The sequence below is a fragment of the Peromyscus californicus genome, unplaced genomic scaffold, assembly GCF_007827085.1.
Source record: "Peromyscus californicus insignis strain IS unplaced genomic scaffold, ASM782708v3 Scaffold_5__1_contigs__length_169319896, whole genome shotgun sequence".
NCBI lineage: Eukaryota > Metazoa > Chordata > Mammalia > Rodentia > Cricetidae > Peromyscus > Peromyscus californicus.
In genome coordinates, this window is record NW_026294573.1 from 86886827 (window position 1) to 86899513 (window position 12687).

Sequence of the window (12687 nt, forward strand, 5' to 3'; positions counted from 1 at the left end):
TAAAATAATATTCCACAACATTTCCCCCTTTTTGTCTAAATAAAAATAAAAGTTCGCCGGGCGGTGGTGGCGCACGCCTTTAATCCCAGCACTCGGGAGGCAGAGCCAGGCGGATCTCTGTGAGTTCGAGGCCAGCCTGGGCTACCAAGTGAGTTCCAGGAGAGGCGCAAAGCTACACAGAGAAACCCTGTCTCAAAAAACCAAAAAATAAAAAATAAAAAAAATTAAAGTTTTTAACTTTAACATAGTAAGACTACATACAATAAAAACAATTATCAAGAACTATATTTACAATATTCAATCGATTTGCATTTAGCAAATTCAGAGAAAATACTACATTATCTATCTTAGTGAGTCCGAAGTTTTTTGATTTTTGTTTTGGCTTTGGTTTTTCGGGTTTTTTTGTTTTGTTTGTTTTTTGGGTTTTTTTTTTTGTTGTTTATTTTGTTTTTTCAAGACAGGGTTTCTCTGTGTAGCTTTGGAGACTGTCCTGGAACTCACTCTGTAGACCAGGCTGGCCTTGAACTCACAGAGATTAGACTGCCTCTGCCTTCCGAGTGCTAGGATTAAAGGCGTAGGCCACCACCGCCCAGCCAAGTCTAAGGTTTTATACCTAATTTACTTTCTATCATAACTAAGGAAAACTATAACTCTAATTATTTAGTCTTTAATTCTATCAAAGACCCAGAAAAATGTAATATTAACTAACAACAGAGACATCTTGTTGCCTGGACAGTCACCCAAAGTTTCTCTACAATGTTGGGGCATCCATCTTCAGCCTACAGGTCCAGAATATCTAGCAAGCTTTTCAGTGAAGCAGGAAATTTGAAGGACTGTCCTACCTTGTATTGGCAAAGTTCATCAGTTGCTTTCCTCTGTATCCTGCAGAATGTCTGACAGATTCTTCTGTGAAGCAAAAATCTCAAAGGACTGTACTGTCTTATTTTTGCAAAGTTCAGTAGTCACTTTTCTGTGGGTCCTGCAAATTCAGTCTGCATAGCACATTGTCAGCAGCCAAAGCCAAGATCAGTTCTTTATCCACTGGCTAACCTTGCCACAATGAAAGCAAACTCCATAAGGAATTTCTTCAATGCCCCTCATCTCTGAAGTAAATTGTGCTGCCAGGAGCAGATGTGTCTCATTGTCATGAAAAACCTTAGGTTAACAAAACATTTTATATACCATATTCTACAGGTCTTTGAAGTGTTTGAAGACAATTTATCTATCTAAATATATCTATTTAACCTTGAAAACATACCTAATGTGACTACAAGTTTGATTATTATACATTAACTACTAACCTCATTTCTTAATTATACATTGTAATTTTAAATGAGCTGTATAAGCACAGTACCCCAAACAAGAATAGAAACATATATACAGTATAGTAAAAATAACTTCAAATTTGTATCAATATACCAAAATCCATGCCAATGCAAAATATCTGAGATTAATAGTTGTCTTTTTATCCTATATTCCCCTAAATTATAACAAACATCCGCGGCCCACCAAATAACCAAACACCACCCACACTCCTTGGGAATGTGGGCATCATGTTCTCCAGACTGCTTCCTGCTGGCTGTAGGTAAAGGCATCTTTAGGGTCCCTGAGAAAATTTAAGATAATGGCCAAGTCCTGGAAAGACCAGCTATAACCTTTGTTGATAGATATTACATGTCAAGGAGCTCTCCCTTGATCAAACCTGATCCATATTAACCTGGAACAAATCCACAGCCTCTTGTTTCCTGTGGAAACAAAAGCAAAACCTCTTCTCCTAAGCATTTTTTACTTCCATTTTAAAGTTAAGGCATTCCTAAAGTATACAGGCTGGTTTATTTCAGCAGTCCTTTCAATCCCATGTTTCTCAGCAGCTGTTGTTTGCTTATTAACAATAAAAAAATTCAAAATCAACACAATAACATGCAGGATCCAGCTTCCCTGTGTATTTTCCATCTCAGCGTGACTTTTTCTTTTTTTATTATTTTACTTCTCTCTTTGAAGACATTATTATTTTTAAACTATTTATTTCTTTCTATGATTGTCCATACTCTTTTTCTTTCTTTCTTAAGCCTATGCACCTTATAAAACCCACTGGAATCTGTTTAGAGGTTTTTTTCTGTCTGGATCTGTCTTTTTTGTTTTGTTTTGTTTTGTTTGTTTTATTTTTGTTTTTTTATTTTATTTTATAATTTAATTTAATTTTACATATCAGCCACGGATTCCCTTGTTCTCCCCCCTCCCGCCCCCCCACCTTCCCCCCAGCCCAGCCCCCATTCTCATCTCCTCCAGGGCAAAGACTCCCTGGGGATTGAGTTCAACTTGGTAGATTCAGTCCAGGCAGGTCCAGGCCCCTCCTCCCAGGCTGAGTCAAGTGTCCCTGCATAAGTCCCAGGTTCCAAACAGCCAGCACATGCACTGAGTACAGGACCTGGTCCCACTGCCTGGATGCCTCCCAAACAGATCAAGCTAATCAACTGTCTCACTTATCCAGAGGGCCTGATCCAGCTGGGGGCTCCTCAGCTATTGGTTCATAGTTCATGTGTTTTCATTCGTTTGGCTATTTGTCCCTGTGCTTTTTCCAATCTTGGTCTCAACAATTCTCGTTCATACAAACCCTCCTCTCTCTTGCCAATTGGACTCCCAGAGATCCACCTGAGGCCTGGCCATGGATCTCTGCATCCAGTTCCCTCAGTCATTGGATGGGGTTTCTAGCACAACAATTAGGGTGTTTGGCCATCCTATTTACAGAGTAGGTCAGTTCGGGCTGTCTCTCGACCATTGCCTGTAGTCTATTGTGGAGGTATCATTGTGGATTTCTGGGGACCTCTCTAGCACTTTGCTTCTTCAGCTATACCACTCTTGGGCATATACCCAAGGAATGCTCAATCATACCACAAGGGCACATGCTCAGCTATGTTCACAGCAGCATTGTTTGTAATAGCCAGAACCTGTAAACAACCTAGATGCCCTTCAACTGAAGAATGGATAAACAAAATATGGTACATATACACAATGGAATACTACTCAGCAGAGAAAAATAATGACATCATGAGGTTTGCAGGCAAATGGATGGATCTAGAAAAAATCATCCTGAGCAAGGTAACCCAGACTCAGAAAGACAAACATGGTATGTACTCACTCATAGGAGGATACTAGATGTAAAACAAAGATGACTAGACTGCTACTCACAACTCCAGGGAGGCTACCTAGTAAAGAGGACCCTAAGAAAGACACAGGGATTGCCCAACGACAGAGAAATGGATGAGATCTACATGAACAACCTGGACATAAGTGGTGGTAATGAAGGGCAAGGTTCGAGGGAAAGAGAGCTTAGGGGAGCAGGAGATCCCAGCCGGATCAACAACAGAGAGGGAGAACAAGGAATAAAAGACCATGATAAATGAAGACCACATGAGAATTGGATCTGTCTTTACTGAGTACCTTTTAGTCTTTTTTGACCACATGAACAAACTTTAAACTATTAAGTGGCACAGACCTCCACACAGCTTTGGTGGCTGGCTCCACTTGCTTCTGGGGTCATGAAAGTCAAGCCTAAAACTCATAGCCAGGTCAGAGGTGTGTGACCAGGAACTGTATTCAACCTTCCTAGCAGATAGGAAGCCAGTACCTGCGTTGCCACAAGTGGTTTTTACTCAGCTCACCGTTTCTATTTAGTGCTGCCAGCTAACAGCAGCGCCTCTTAAAGGAGCTGTGCCTTTTTTTTCCAGCTTTCCCGAGCCCTACATGGAAATTCAACCCATGTTTGTATGCCAAAATGTTGTTAGTTGCTTTTGCTCTTTTGGGGTTCCACCACCCAACTCCCAAACAAACCACACATGGAGACTTATTCTTAATTATAAATGCTTGGCTTGTTTCTTGCCAGCTTTTCTTAACTTTAAATTATCCCACCTACCTTTTGCCTCTGGACTTTTTCCTTTTCTTACTTCTGTATAGCTTACTTTCACTCTTACTCCATGGCTGACTGTGTGGCTGAGTGGCTGGCCCCTAGCATCCTCCTCTCCTTGTTCTCTTGCTCCTTCTTCTTTTCCTCCCAGATTTCTCCTTATATTTATTCTCTCTGCCTGCCAACCCCATCTATCCTTTCTCCTGCTTCACTATTGGCTGTTCAGCTTTTTATTAGAGCATCAGGTGTTTTAGACAGGCACAGTAACACAGCTTCACAGAGTTAAACAAATGCAACATAAACAAATGTAACACATCTTTGCATCATTAAACAAATGTTTCATAGCACAAACAAATATAACACACCATGAAATAATATTCCACAACATGTAAGTATATAAATGCATGTATTATTTATATATGCCTACATATAGATTCTTTCATACATGTCTGCATGACAAAGCAATAATATGCCATTACATATTAATGACTAGTAAATTTAAATAAATAGTATACAAAAGTTCTTTGTACTACGTGTGTGTGTGTGTATGTGGTGTGTGTGTGTGTGTGTGTGTGTGTGTGTGTGTGTGTGTGTGTGTGGTATGTATGTGGGGTGTGTGTGTGTGGTGTATGTGGGATGTGTGTGGTGTGTGAGTAGTGTGTGTGCATGTGTGTGGTGTGTGGTGCATGTGTGGTGTGTGTGTATGGTGGGTATGTGGTATATTTGTGTGTGTGTGTTTTTGCTGGGAATTGGACTCAGAGACTTGAATATACCAGACAAGGGCTCTACCTCTGAGCTACATCCTCAGCCCTTCTTTGTATTATTATTACAAATTTTCTGTAACTTTAATGTTATTTCAAAATAAAAAGTTTAAGAAAAAGTAAAATGTCTGAGATGTTCGGAATAGCTTGAAGCTGACCTTGAAGTTATTTTAAACACGATGGAATCTTTCATTGCTTGTCTGACAAAAAAAAATTGATTCATTGATCAGAGCTTACCTGCATCAAAATCTGCTGATTTTTTTTCTAATGATGTGAGTTTTCATTTGTGGCCATTATTCCTAGCAGGTCCAATTTTCCTAGGCAAATTTTGTGTTCTAAATTTTACCACAGAGATTTAGAGTCTGCCACAATTTGTAGTCAATCATGATATTTACTGCATATGGGAGTCAGTAATCTTTCTCAGTATTATTTTATATTGCTTGTTTTTAAGTGAATTTGTGTGTGCGTGTGTGCATGTGTGTGTGCGTGCATGTGATTTTGTAATTTTCACTGTTATCCATAAGATGTAATCCTTCAAAATTAACTTTGTTGGGGTGGCTGAGGGGTTGTGTGGACCCCTGGCTGGGCATCTCGATCTGCTGAGAATGTTTGAAATAGACAAGCTTGTAAGCCAGATGGGGCCTGGTGCTTGTGTTTTAGCAGGCCCCACTCCCAAGTTCTACAGCAGACATGGACCCAACACATGAACCTTCTATGGTGGACATCTTACATTCCCCAGTATTGTCCTTCTACTGTTTTAGCTGTCTATTCCCATCTTAACTAAGAAATCCTTGAGAGAAGGAGTCAAGCTTGTTGATTTCTTATTGGCTGGCCCAGATCCTCACATAGACTGACAGTCACTGAAAATTCATTGGCTGTTTGATTGGTGGCCCAACTACAACCTTAAATAGAGAAGAAACCTGCATTTCTAAATTATGGTGAAATGTATGTAACACAGTGCAAAGTTTATAGGATGTGATTGAGCATTTTCATGTTGCCGGCTAACAATCACAACCCAGAATTCCTCATCATCCCAAACAGAAACTCTGAGCCTATCAAACATCAATCCCCATTAGCTCCCAGCAGCCTCTGGGGACCACGGACAGACTCTATCTCCATATAGACTACACTCTAACCCCCATAAATAACAGCACAGCATCTGTCCTGTTGTGCCTAGCACATTTCACTAGCATAATGTCTTCAAATTGCTCCATGATGTGGCATGCGCCAGAACTTCATTTATTTATTTATTTGTTTCAGTGTGTTCATTCTTCCTTTTCAAGACTGACATCTCCACAAAGGGCTCCTGCTGAATGGAACAGGCCGGGACAAAAATAAAGACTCTGCTCCAAGTTCCTTTTTTAAAAAGTTGATTCTGTATACGAATGTTCCAGCACAGGAGCAGATTCCCATGTTCTGGAGTATGACTTTTATATGTCACCTCTGACATGGACATGTTTTCTACGGTTGGATCGTAGGAACCAACAAATTGGCCTTCCACCAACTGAGCTGTCAATGAGGACTCCTGTTCCCGCCGCCGCCACTTATTAATTACTGGAATTTCACTATTTTTAAGACTGAATGATATTCTATTGTATGGATATACCTCATGTTGGTTATGCATTCGTCCAGTAAATGCTTGGGCTGTCCCCACGTTTAGCTATTGTGATCAACACTGCTGTGGACATTGTAGATGGACATTGTATGTGGACATTGTAGATGGACATTGAATGTGGACATTGTATATGGACATTGTATGTGGACATTGTATGTGGACATTGTATGTGGACATTGTATATGGACATTGTATGTGGACATTGTATGTGGACATTGTATATGGACATTGTATGTGGACATTGTATATGGACATTGTATATGGACATTGTATGTGGACATTGTAGATGGACATTGTATGTGGACATTGTATGTGGACGTTGTATGTGGACATTGTATGTGGACATTGTATATGGACATTGTATGTGGACATTGTAGATGGACATTTGTTCAGTTGCCTGCTTTCAGTTCGTCGGGGTATAAAGACAGATGTGAAATTGTTGGTTCACGGGGTAATTCTATTTTTAGGTTTTGATGAACCATCATGTTTTCCTTAGCAGCTGAAAAAGGAATGTCTTTAAAAGCTGCTTCAATAAGGTAAAGTGATGATTAATCCTTCTGAATTTTATCCAGAGTCTATTGAGAAACAACATCCACTCATCTCTATTTAGCAAACTCAAAGAACCAAGGAAAGTTACACCCTCCTTTTGTTCTGTGGGAGACTGACTGTGTTGAAGGACCTAATTCCGCACATCTCCTGGGCCCATCCCTTTCTGTAATGTGACTTTGCAGTTTTCACTAAAGCGGTAGGACCTAACAGATGGTCCTTGAGTCTGCGCTTAGCGCTGTGACTTGCTTTGGACCAGGCGGTGTTGGTGAGACTTGCTAGCAGACATTTTCAAAGCGCTGTTGTGCTACTTACTGACTTTGCAATTCATCTTGCACTTAAGCTTTACTGTGAGAATGTGTTCAAGGTGGTCTTCTGGAAAACCAGGAGAGAAAGGTAAAAAGAAGTTACTCTAGCCACCCACCAGATGTGTGAACACCTAGCTAACCTCTGGCTATCCTAAGAGGCAGAGAGAGCTGGAGGAGCCTGGAAGGACCATCTCCATTGTATTCCAAGTCCACATACTTATGAGCAGCAGAAACACTTGTAGTTGGACTTTTCTTTGGGCCATCAGCTTGCAAAAAATGACACGGAGACTTATTATTAATTATGAGAGCTCAGCCTACAGCTTAGGTTTGTCCCACTAGCTCTTACAACTTGAATTAACCCATTCCTATTCATCGACGTGTTGCCACGTGACTCGTGGCTTTTACCTCTCTTTCTGCATGTCTTGCTGTCTCTCTGCATCTGGCTGATGGCTCCACCTTTCTTCCTCCCAGAGCTCTCTCTGTCCAGAAGTCCCTGCTATACCTCCTGCCTAGCTATTGGCTGTTTAACTTTTTTATTAAACCAATCACAGTGACACATTGTCACTGTGTAAAGTGTAAAGGAATATTCCCCAACAAACACTTGCTGTGTGTGTGGGTTTTGGGTGGTTTGTTACACAGCATTATTATGGCAGTGGATAACTGATACACACTTTCTTCCTCTGCTGATTAGCTGCAGTTTCTGCAGCTATCAAAAAAGAAGAAGGCAATAAATTTCACTGTTTTCATAGAGCTGTCATGAGATGTGAATGACAGATTCAGTCAGGTTTGGCCTCTGACAGCTATAATCCACAGGCCCATTTCTCCCATCCATCTTGAAGGTCGCCATCCTTCAGTTTACAAGGAAGGTGAACTGGAGACATTGTTTCCATTTCCCTTGCTCTGGTGACAATATCTCTGTTTATCTCCCAAACTGTGAAAGTAAATCTTGACTGTCAACCTGACTAAATTGAGAAGGACTCAGAACACTAGTATGTCCCACCCCAGGTGTGTTTTGGGGGATGTTTCCAGGTGGGACATCAAATGAGGCAGGAAGATCTGTCCTCCTATGGGCAACACCTTGCAACAGCGTGGTGTCCAAGTGGGATGAAAAGAGAAGTCTACCAGGCAGGCAGGCTCTTTTTTCTGCTTCCTAGTCACCATCAGGAGCAGCCTCTGGCATAATCCCGTGACATGAGATTCTGCCTCGTCTCACACCCAGAGCCACAGGTCCAGCCAGTCATGGACAGAACACTCTGAAAGTGAACCAAAGTCACTCTTTCCTTCCATGCCTTGTTCTCTAGGGTCTTTTGCCACAGCCAACAAACCTGTGACTCACACACGGAACAAGTCTTCTATGTGCTCAGACTCGGTCCGCATAGAGTTACTCTAACCCTGAGTACCAACAACAAGCCAACCTGGTCTGTCCAGTTACTGCATTCCACCCCTTCCGTTCACACATTGGTTCACAGACCATGTGACAGACAGAGCCAATGATGTTTGGATTCAACAGTCTGAGCAGCAAGTTTTGTTTGCCATTGAGGTTGCTAAGGAGACATAAAGTTACAGACTCCCAGGGTACCCTGTCAAGAAAGCTAGTGAGGTGCCATTTGCTTTTCTTATTGCTGTGACTGAAGCGCCGTAAGGATGGGAGGTTTCTTTCGGTAGACGGTTAAGAGGGTGTGGGCTATCGCGTTGGGAAAGCACGGTGGAGATGGGAATTGGCTGGTCATCTTGTGTCCACAGTCAGGAAGCAGAGCAAGATGAATGGGAGGGTTTGGCTCACTTCCCCCTTTTTCTGCCTCCCAGAATCATCCACCCCATGGATTGTACTATCTACGTTCAGAGCATGTCTTCCCACCATCTGCTTCCCTCACAGACACACCAGTGGTCTATCACCTAAGGTGAATCTATACCCTGTGGAGCTGGCCATCAAGGTGTACCATCACAGCTGACACGGGCCAGCAGGGCCTAAAGATGGGAAGAAGGGGGTCTTGATGACATGGTTAGAAACCCTGGATCCAGCCAGGTCTGAAGCTCTACTTCTTTGGAAGTTTAAATTATCTAAATCAATAAACATTCTTTGAGTTTGTTTTGTGAAAACAATTTCAGCAAGGAATCTGTGACTTGGAACTGAGTGAGTAGCTTTCCTTGCATTCCTGCTGGGCCACATTCCTCATCCCACTGGGCTCGCCACCTCCGCCCCCGCACTCCCCCCCCCCCCAGTCCTCAGTCCTACTGATAGACCCCACCTGGGACTCCCAGGCCAAGTCCAGACAGGATCCTGAAAGAGGGTGATTGAGCACGTCTGGGCTGATGAGGCATGCTGGTTTATTCTAGAGAGTTCTGTCTGGTGTCCAAGTGTGATTACTGAGAGCACTAATTTTCACTGTAGTAATGTCACTGCTTGGATTAAAAAAAAGTATATGGTCACCTTTAGCAGGCCACTGGTCCTTCTGCTGTCACATCTGTATTCTCTATAACCCCTGTCACAGTTTAAGTTATCAACTTGACATAGCGGGGAGGAAGGAACTGCAAGTGAGGAAGTTCTTCCATCAAATTGCCTGTGGACACATCCATGCGGCATTTTCTTAGATTAATGTAAGAGGACCCAGACCACTGTGGGCAGTAATATACCTGGTGGCTGGGCCTAAGTAACTGATCCACCACAAAAAAAAGTCCATGACAGCATTAGACCTAGAAAAACAATTAGCTTTATATCCTCCTTAGTAACTCATGTCTATTACCTGTGGATAAGTGCATAAAATATATTCAATGCGCAGGTCGGTGGTGGCACACACCTTTAATCCCAGCACTCGGGAGGCAGAACCAGGTAGATCTCTGTGAGTTCAAGGCCAGCCTGGTCTACAGAGCGAGATCCAGGACAGGCACCAAAACTACACAGAGAAACCCTGTCTCGAAACAAACACACACACAAATATATTCAATGCTTAAATAATAAAATATAATGTGAAGTTCCATAGCTTCCATTCCAATGCCAATTCTAACTGTACAGAATTTCATAGAGTTGTTTAGACTTTGATTCCAGTTTATTTTGGTGGGTGGTGGTTTTATTATTTGCCAGGGGAGCGAAGGCAGTAAGCAGCACTCCTCTGTGGTCTCAGCTTCAATTTCTGCTCCAGGCTCCTGCCTTTGAGTACCTGCTTTAGTTTCCTTCCATAGTGGACTGTAAATTGTAAGATGAAATAAACCCTTTCCTTCCCAACTTGCTTTGTTATTTGGTATTTATCACATTAACCCCCACACAAATGTGAACGATAGGAGTCTAACAGCATAGTGTGGCAGAGTCCACAGTTGCCAGTCATGGTATCTGTCCTGGCTAGTTTTATGTCAACTTGACACAAGCTAGAGTCATCTGAAAGGAGGGAACTTCAATTGAGAAAATATCTCCATAAAATCCAGCTATTTGGCGTTTTCTTAATTAGCGATTGATGGGGGAAAGTCCAGCTCATTGTGGGAGGTTCCACCCCTGGGCTGGTGGTCTTGGGTTCTATAACAAAGTAGACTGAGCAAGCCATGGAGAGCAAACCAGTAAATAGCTCTCCTCCATGGCCTCTGCATCAGCTCCTGCCTCCCGGTTCCTGCCCTGTTTAAATCCCTGTCCTGACTTCCTTCAGTGATGAACTGTGATGTGGAAGTGTAAGCCAAATGAACCCTTTCCTCCCAACCTGCTTTTTGGTCATGGTGTTTCATTGCAGCAATAGAAACCCTAAGGCACTCCCCAAGTTGCTTTTGTCGTGGCGCTTCATCGTAGCAATAGTAACCCTGCCTGAGACAAATTGGTAGCAGGAGTGAGGTGCTGCTGAGACAGACCTGACCGTGTTGTTTTGGGGAGGATCATGGAAGGACTTTGGAACTTTGGGCTAGAAGAGCCATTGAGTGTTGAGAGCTCAGAGGGCTGTTCTGTAGGAGCTTGGAAGATCAGAAGGTTGAGCAGACAGCGGAGTCCTAACTTAGGAAGTTTCAGAGGGAAGCAAAGACTCTACAGGCCTTTTGTGTAAAGAATCTGTGGTCCCAGTCAGCTGGAGCTGAAGAGTCAGCTGTGATTAACAAGATACCTTAACCACTCAAGTGAAATCTTTGTTTGGCCAGGACAATGGATCCCAGTCAGCTGGGACTGAAGACTCAGCTGTTAGGAAGAAGAGACCAACATCACTGACGTGAAGTCTTCTGGAAGTGTTTCCTTAGGGTCAGCACACAGAAGCTGTGTTCCAGAAGTGGTCATGGTGTCTCCTCACAGCAATAAAACCCGAACTAAGACAGTGGTTGATGAAGTGGGGGCAGCATATTGTGGGTGAGGCTATCCCTGGGCTGGTGATCCTTGGGTCTATAAGAAAACAGGTTGAGCAAGAATGGGGAGCAAGTCAGTAAGTAGCACCCTTCCATGGCCTCTGCATCAGCTCCTGTCTCCAGGTTCCTGCCCTGACTTCCTTTGATGATGAACTGTTATATGGAAGTGTAAGCCAAATAAACCCTGTCCTCCCCAAGGTGCTTTGGTCATGGTGTTTCATCACAACAATAGTAACCCTTAGTAAGACAGTACCTCTCTTCCTCAAGAAATGAATTCTAATTCTCTTGTCCTCAAATGTGGATACACAGGAAGTCAAGGAGAATGACTTCCTAGACCCAGGCATGAAAGATAGTATAGTTTTTCACTAGAATTTTTAAACCTGGAGTTATGGCCCATTGTGAATGAAACCCAACTGCTCAAAAGCTGCCATTTGTGGCAAAGTAAGGCAAGGCACTAGAGATAGCTTCTGACAATAGCCATACCCACTCCTTAACCACAAGTACCTGAGACCCTCTGCATTCGTATAAGTGCACTTAGATGCAGACTCTTCTCCCTGATGAGCCTTCTGTGAAAGCTGTTGTCTTAGTCAGGGTTGCTGTTGCTGTGATGAAACACCATGACCAAAGAAACTTGGGGAGGATAGGATTCATTTGGCTTACACTTCCACATCACAGTTCATCATCAAAGGAAATCAGGACAGGAACTCAAACAGGGCAGGAACCTGGAGGCAGAAGCTGATGCAGAGGCCATGGAGGAGCATTGCTTACTGGCTTGCTCCTCATGGCTTGCTCAGCCTGCTTTCATATAGAACCCAGAACCAGCAACCCAGGAGTGGCCCCGCCCACAATGGGCTGGGTCGCTTCCCATCCATCACTAGTTAAGAAAATGCCCTACAGTCCAATCTTATGGAGGCATTTCTCTATTGAGGCTCCTTTCTCTTCAATGACTCTAGCTTGTGGCATGTTGATGTAAAACTAACCATCACACCTGTAATTACAACCTTTAAGAAGATTCCTGACCCACGGAAGCTGTGAAAGAACAGATGTGTGATCATCTCACAGTAGGTTGGTAATGAATTCATGGTCCCCAGTCTTCGGGTCCCCCCTGCTCAGGCACCAGGCATACAAGCAGTGAGCCCCTGGATCATTCCACTACCAGATGCAGACTCCCTTCTCAGCATTCAAATCTCTCCTACTGACCCCAGACATGATGGAACAAAGCCAGATATCTCTTCCACGCCATGT